Genomic DNA, 7,272 nt, shown 5'->3' with positions numbered 1-7,272 from the left:
TTTTTATAGTTTTTTTTTAATTTTGAGAAGAAAATTTAAATGTTGATTCCTTCTCAATTAATGTGTTTATTTTTTTTTAACCTTCGTCTCATTTCTTCTTAAACAATACATTTACATATTTATATCCACACAAAAAATTAAAAAAGAAATAAAAAAAAAATAAATAAAAATATATATATATATATATATATATATATATATATATATATATATATATATATATATATATATATATATATATATATCACCTACAAACCACGAAAGCTCTGATTTTTTTAATTTTAATTAAAGATAGGTAGAAGTAAAAGATCACTCCTATTGAATAAAATATATAAAAAATATACGATATTTCTCTTATATCACATTTTATATGATAGTAATGATGTTAATGATAACTAATTTGATTTCAAAACAATAAAATAGATATTAATTTTCGTTTAAGTTAATATTTTTTAAAGTGATAAAAATATTCTAAAAATATAAGTAATATTTTAATTAATAATGAGTAACTATCTTTATAATCAACGTCATAGCTCCTAACACATTTTTTTTATAAGTAATAAACTCTCAAACTAAAATATCTAAACAATTTTTTAATGTCTTTTTCAAAATAAATATTGAGAATGATTCTTTAATATATATATATATATATATATATATATATAATCTTAATTAAGTTTTTTTTTCGAGATGTTAAGTATGTTTTCTTATAATTTTCATTAAATTTCAACCAATGCATAAAAAATGCGTATATTTCTATTTTTTTTTTTTGTCTTGAACCTATTCTTTATCTTATGGTTTTGGAATGTGGAATTTGGTTCCAATAAAATTTAAATTACATATTTAGTTCTCATATTTTCTAAGATTAAACAATTTGGATTCATGCTTAATATATTGTTAAGAAAATGTTAATATATCTATTAAAATAATATGAATTAAAGATAATTGTCTAACTTATACTATTAATATCTTACTTAAATTAGTAGTTGATATTATTATTACATACACATGTAAAATGCGGATAAAAAAAACATACACATGTAACATATTGCCAACAATTAGATGACACATTAATAATGGATCAAAAAGTGTTTAATTTTGAAAAATTGAAGAACCAAAATGACACATTAATAAAACTACAATAACCAAAAGTGGATTTAAGCTTTTCGTAAATGCAACAAAGTACATTTATATTATGTTTCCTTACTTTCTTCATTTAGATTATACAATTTTGTATTTTAAATTATGTAATCTGCAATATAAAAATAAAATTGTATTTAGATAGTATAATCTGAATATGTAAAAATCACAAATATTAATAACTTTCAGAGATTCTTAATCAATTTGGATTTTTAAAAAAATCAATGAAAAAGAATAATTTTGGTATTTTCTAAGAATGGGGTGCAGGAAGAATTTGTCTGGACAGAGCTTATTTTGGGTTACTTTTGTAAATAATTAGCCCATATTGTAATTCATAGTGGTTGTTGTTTCGTAAAAGCTTTTTTCTTATTGTACTCCTAGTATTATTAAATTCACACTATACTAGCCGAAAAGACAAAAATACCCTCCTTACTTTACTATACGGTCACTGCTGCTGCCACAAATATCTGATTAACTTAAATTTTATAACTAATTAAATATTAAATTAAATTTTTTTATTTTTTTTAACAATATTTTAAATATCAATAATAATTAATTAACTTTAATCACTGCCAATAATAATTATCAATAGTGACAATTCTTTCATATTAAAACTAGTTTAGACATTAATTCGTAATGACAATAGTAATTAATATATTTCATAAATTAAGTTTATAGAATTTAAAGAATTAAAAATAGAAAACTTTTCTTGGAATTTACATAATTGGAAATACATTAAAAATCACAGTAAATGTATATCGATGATTATTTATAATAAAAAATGATTTTTTTTATTATTTAACTAGCTAGTGTATTTAGAGTAGGTTAATCTTTGTCAATTCATTATGAGTTATATATCCTCTTAAGGTTTTGAAATACAATTTGTTATTGTCTTAAAACTTCTATTTAAAATTATGACATTTATATAAAAATTAAATTACTTCAAGAGGTTGACTCAAGTCTAATACTAAACGAGTTTTGAGAGAATTCAAAAAATCTTAAAATTAAAAAAAATGGCAATATTTTACCAAGAAATAAATGTACATATACTTTTGTTATCCTTTTTTGAGTCCTAAATTTTTTTTCCTTTTAAGGCTTTTTAACAAAAGTTTATTATTACAAAAATAAGACAAATATAAATGGTTGAATAAATAAATTTTTCACGATAACTATTTAACTAAAAGTTATTAATAAGTTTTTAATTAATTAAGGATAACCATTATTAATTAGGAGACATTGATATTGTGAAAAAAAAATTGTGAGAATTATCAAGCGAGAACTCTTATAACTTGGAAAAGTGTAAAGTGAACACTTAAAAAATTTAAATATTTTTCTTAAAATTTTGCATGAATTTTGTGTTTTACTCTTAGCCGTTTACAAATATATAATGATTAATATTTATTCTCTTAACTAAATTATAAAATTAAAAAAATTACTATAAGAAAACGTAAAGTTAGTTTTTAAAAGAAAACGCATGAGATATTACTAAAGTTGGTTAAACCAACTTTAACATGCACAACATTTATGATTTTTTAATAATATAATGCATAAATTTATTATAAATATTAATTATATATAATTTTTAAAAAAAACTGATTCTAATAAAATTAAATGTACTAATATTAAAAGAAAGATTAAAGTCAATTTATTTAACTTTAATAATATTAAATATATTTTAATAATTATAAATATGTTAAAAAAAATATTAAAGTTAATTTAGTTCATTCTAATAATATTAAATATGTTTTAATAATTATAAATATGTTAAAAAATATTAGAGTTAACTTAACCAATTATAAAAATATTTTAAAAAGAAGATATTAGAAGATAAGACAAAGTCAACTGAACTGACTTTAATAATATAAAATATATTATTATTTTAATTTTTGTAAAAAATATTAATTAAAAAATGTTATCATATCTAAATGATTTAGTGTTAAAAGATAAATGTAAACAATTTTTTAAAATTAACTACATAACTATTAATTAAATTTTTAATGTTGATTGTTCTTATATGACTGTATAACCAAGATTTTCTAATTTTGATATTCTTAATTTTTGTTCTGTGACATCCATAATGGAAGGTTTGAAATAATCCATTTTTTTAATATTTTTTGTTTTTAAATATTGCGAAGCATGAATCATTGGCACCCCAATAAGTGTTTAGAAGGAAGAAAAGTTTTTGCTATTGCCATGCGCAAAGTACATGACAGCTAGCCATATGCAATGGCTTAAAAACATATAAATATTATCAATCTAAATACTCATTAAACAATTAAAATAAAAAAATATTACAAGTAAAATACAACTTCAAATGTGAATTAAATTGTCTTGGGAAGAAGCCTTGAAAGTTTTCAACAATATTAGCCATTTTTAGGTATAATTTAATTATAATTTTTGTACTAATATCATAGTTAAAAACTAATCGATTTTTTTTTTTTAACAAAAATGTTTTATTATAATTTTTTTGATGCATTTTGTGCTATTTTTTTTGTTAAAAAAAAACTCTTTCGTTTATCAATTACCAACCTAAGTAGTAGTAAGTGAAACCTTACTATCAATTATATAACACAAAGAAACATGTAGTGATGGGTAGATCAACATGTTATTGGTGAAGAAAAATTTCCTTTTTCTTGAAAGTAGGTATTGGAGAATTTGGGTTTTGTGGGTACCTTGGAAACTCCACCATTTCACATGATTAGTAATTAGGTTTTTTTTAGGAAAAAGTGATAAAAGAAGGTTATTATGAATATTTTGTATAAGGGTTGAAATATTTTTTAAATTTTTTTTTATTAATTTTTTGCTAATAAAGAAAATTGGTGAAAAAATTATCAACTTGATCCTTTAAGTGAGATATCAAGTTTGATTGTGAATTGAAAAAAATATATAATTAAAAGAGGATCTTAATGTCTATATGCTTAATTATTCTTAAATAGTGATTAATTATTAATAAAATTAAATTTTCATTATCGAAAATCATTAAATAGAAATCAATTTTAGAGATAAAAATAATTAGTTGTTATATTGAGTAAATTAAATATTGTTTTAGAGACTAAAAAAATTATTAATACCTAAATTAATTTCTATAACTAATAATAATTTCTAAATGTGTATTTAATTAGTTACCAAGGTTTTAGTTACCAATTATTTCGATTCTAAAGTTGGTAGCTAAAACTAAAGTTAGTAGCTAAAACCTTGGTAGTCAATTAGATATCAATTTAGAAATTATTATTAATAATAGAAACTAATTTAGATATAAATAATATTTTTAGTATCTAATTTAGTCAATTTAACAACTAATTATGTTTTTTTTTTTAAATTATTTATATTTAATGATTTTGTTGTTGTAGTGTCTGTCATTTTAAAACAACTATAGATGTTGGAAACAGAAATTAAAATTAGAATGAGGTATTGTGGTGGTTGAACAGTGGGAGGCTTGGTATTTGTGAGTTGTGTGAGTGGTTTTGGAAGAAGAGGTAAATATGAGGTTCAATTGAGGCATCAAATTGTGCAAAGACTTAAGAAAGTGGCAATGGGGAACAAAGAGGAAGAGACTCCATCTTTAAGTCACAAGGAAAGGGACAAGACTAGACTTGGAATTGAGAATCATGTCTCAATATGTGAGAATGCCTTTGGTGTTAATGCATGCACTCTTAATCTTTACTACTATCATTGTCTACATGTCACCTCAATTATATATCTAAATTATATATATCTACCCTTTCCTTTCCTATAAGAAAACTAATAATCCACACATTTTAGTTCTTCAATTATGCTACTAATTAAAACTTTTCTTTTCATGTTGGATCCCCTTTATCTTTCATTAAAAGATATTAAATGATACATTAAAAAAAATCATTAAATAAAAACTAATTTTAGATACCAAAATAATTAGTTATTATTTGAGTAAATTAGATACCATTTTATAAACTAGCACTACAAGAAAATCATGAAATAGAAACCAATGTTTAGAGATCAAAATAATTAGTTGCAATAGTAACTAAATTAGAGACCATTTTAGAAACTAAAACAAAAATTGGTTTCTAAATTAGTTTCTATTATTGCTAAATAGTTTCTAAATTGGTATCTAATTAGCAACCAAGGTTTTAGAGACCAAATTTAGAAACTAAATAATTGGTAGTTAAAAAACCTTGGTTGCTAATTAGATACCAATTTAGAAACTATTTAACAATAATAGAAACTAATTTAAAAACCAATTTTTGTTTTAGTTTCTAAAGTAGTCTCTAATTTAGTTACTATTGTAACTATTTATTTTGGTATCTAAAAATTGGTTTCTATTTCATGATTTTCTTGTAGTGTAGTATTTAAATTAGTTTATATTATTAATAAAAATTTGTAAAATAGTTTCTAAATTGGTATCTAACCTTAAGTTATCAAAGTTTTAACTACTTATTATTTTATATTTTAAATTAGTCTTGATCAGTTTTTCAGAGACCAGTTTAGAATCTAAAATATTAGTAACTAAAACTTAGGTAACTAATTTAGATACCAATTTATAAACTATTTTTATTAATAATAAAAATCACTTTAAATACCAATAATTTTTAATCTCTAAATTAGTATCTAATTTAGTTAATATAGTAACTAATTATTTTTTTATGTAAATTTAATTGTTATTTATTAAAAAAATGACTGGTTACACTACTAAACTCACAAAATAGAGTTTAAAAAGTTCTCATTCCATGTTTATCACTCAACATAACATAAAGATAACAACCTCAAATAGAGACCACTTTCATTTTTATTTTTTTTTAGATGTATATCTTCTACAAAAGACAATGTTTCTCAAATAAAGTAAAACTAGAAAGCCCTCACTCTTAAGTTAACATACACATACCCATAGGTCTTAAAACATTGAATTAGGTTAAAAATTAATTAATCTATGTACTTTGTGTTAAGTCAAGGTTTATTTGCATAAGCAAATGAGAACTTCTTAATCAAAGCTTTTTTAATGTTGAATTGCTTCAACTTATAGAGTAAGTCACTTGTTCTATTCTATACTAGAAAAAGATAAAAATGGTAGTTAGAAACCACTCTTTAACTTTTTTCAATGTTGGATTGCTTCAACTTATAGAGTAAGTCACTTGTTTTATTCTACACTAGAAAAAGATAGAAATGGTAGTTAGAAACCACTCTTTAACTTTTTCTTTCTAAACACTTCACGTTTTTATATCTTCTAAAAAAACTATTTTTTTACTAACACTAAAAAAAAATCATTAAATAACAACCAAATTTAGAGATTAAAAATAATTAATCACTATATTAACTAAATTAAATACTACTTTAAATATCAATAATTTTTTATTTTATTTTATAAAATGGTCTCTAATTTAATCAAATAAAAATTAATTATTTTGATTTTTAAAATTAGTTTTTATTTAATAATTTATTTAAAATTAGTAAAACAATTACGAGTACCATTTTTTACAGTATAACTATTTCAAACTCAATACCAAGTTAAACTAAAATAATTTCATTTGTTAGAAGCAAAATAAGAACTTTTTCAGAAATACTAGCTAAAGAAAAGTATAAAAGTTGATTGAAAATGATAGTAATTAAAATTTTGATAATGTAACATAAAATCTCCATTATTGATCACGAGCATGTATATCAAATCTAGACAAGAAGTTGGCTAAAAAATTGAGATCTTTTTTTAAAGGCAAAGCAGCATGAAGATCCACCCCACCTACAAAATTTCCCACTATGGAGTATCATTCCATCACCACCACCCACAGTTGGGAAAAACAAAACAAAACAAAAATAAAATAAAATAAAAAAAATAAAGCAAGAAGGTGTACCTTAGATGGTAAAACAATAGTCCCTCTATTCTTGAGGATCCTTGCACATTTGACCTTATTATTTTGAGAGGGAAAGTAATGGCATTAGAGCATGCTTTCATGACCCACCTCCTAATGGGTTATGATCCTTGTGATGTTGTCTTTTGGAGATTTCACAACCCATAACTTTGCCAACCCAATTTTGCTTGTGTTCTATCATATGTCACAACATGTTCAATCAATGCCACCAAGTTTGAGTATATACATGTATAATTGCAAATTTCTTAGAATACATTCAATTATATTAATGTATATGAATTTTGCTAACTTACAC

The sequence above is a fragment of the Phaseolus vulgaris genome, chromosome 4, assembly GCF_051622355.1.
Source record: "Phaseolus vulgaris cultivar YP4 chromosome 4, ASM5162235v1, whole genome shotgun sequence".
NCBI classification, from domain to species: Eukaryota; Viridiplantae; Streptophyta; class Magnoliopsida; order Fabales; family Fabaceae; genus Phaseolus; species Phaseolus vulgaris.
This window is presented reverse-complemented; position numbering follows the sequence as displayed.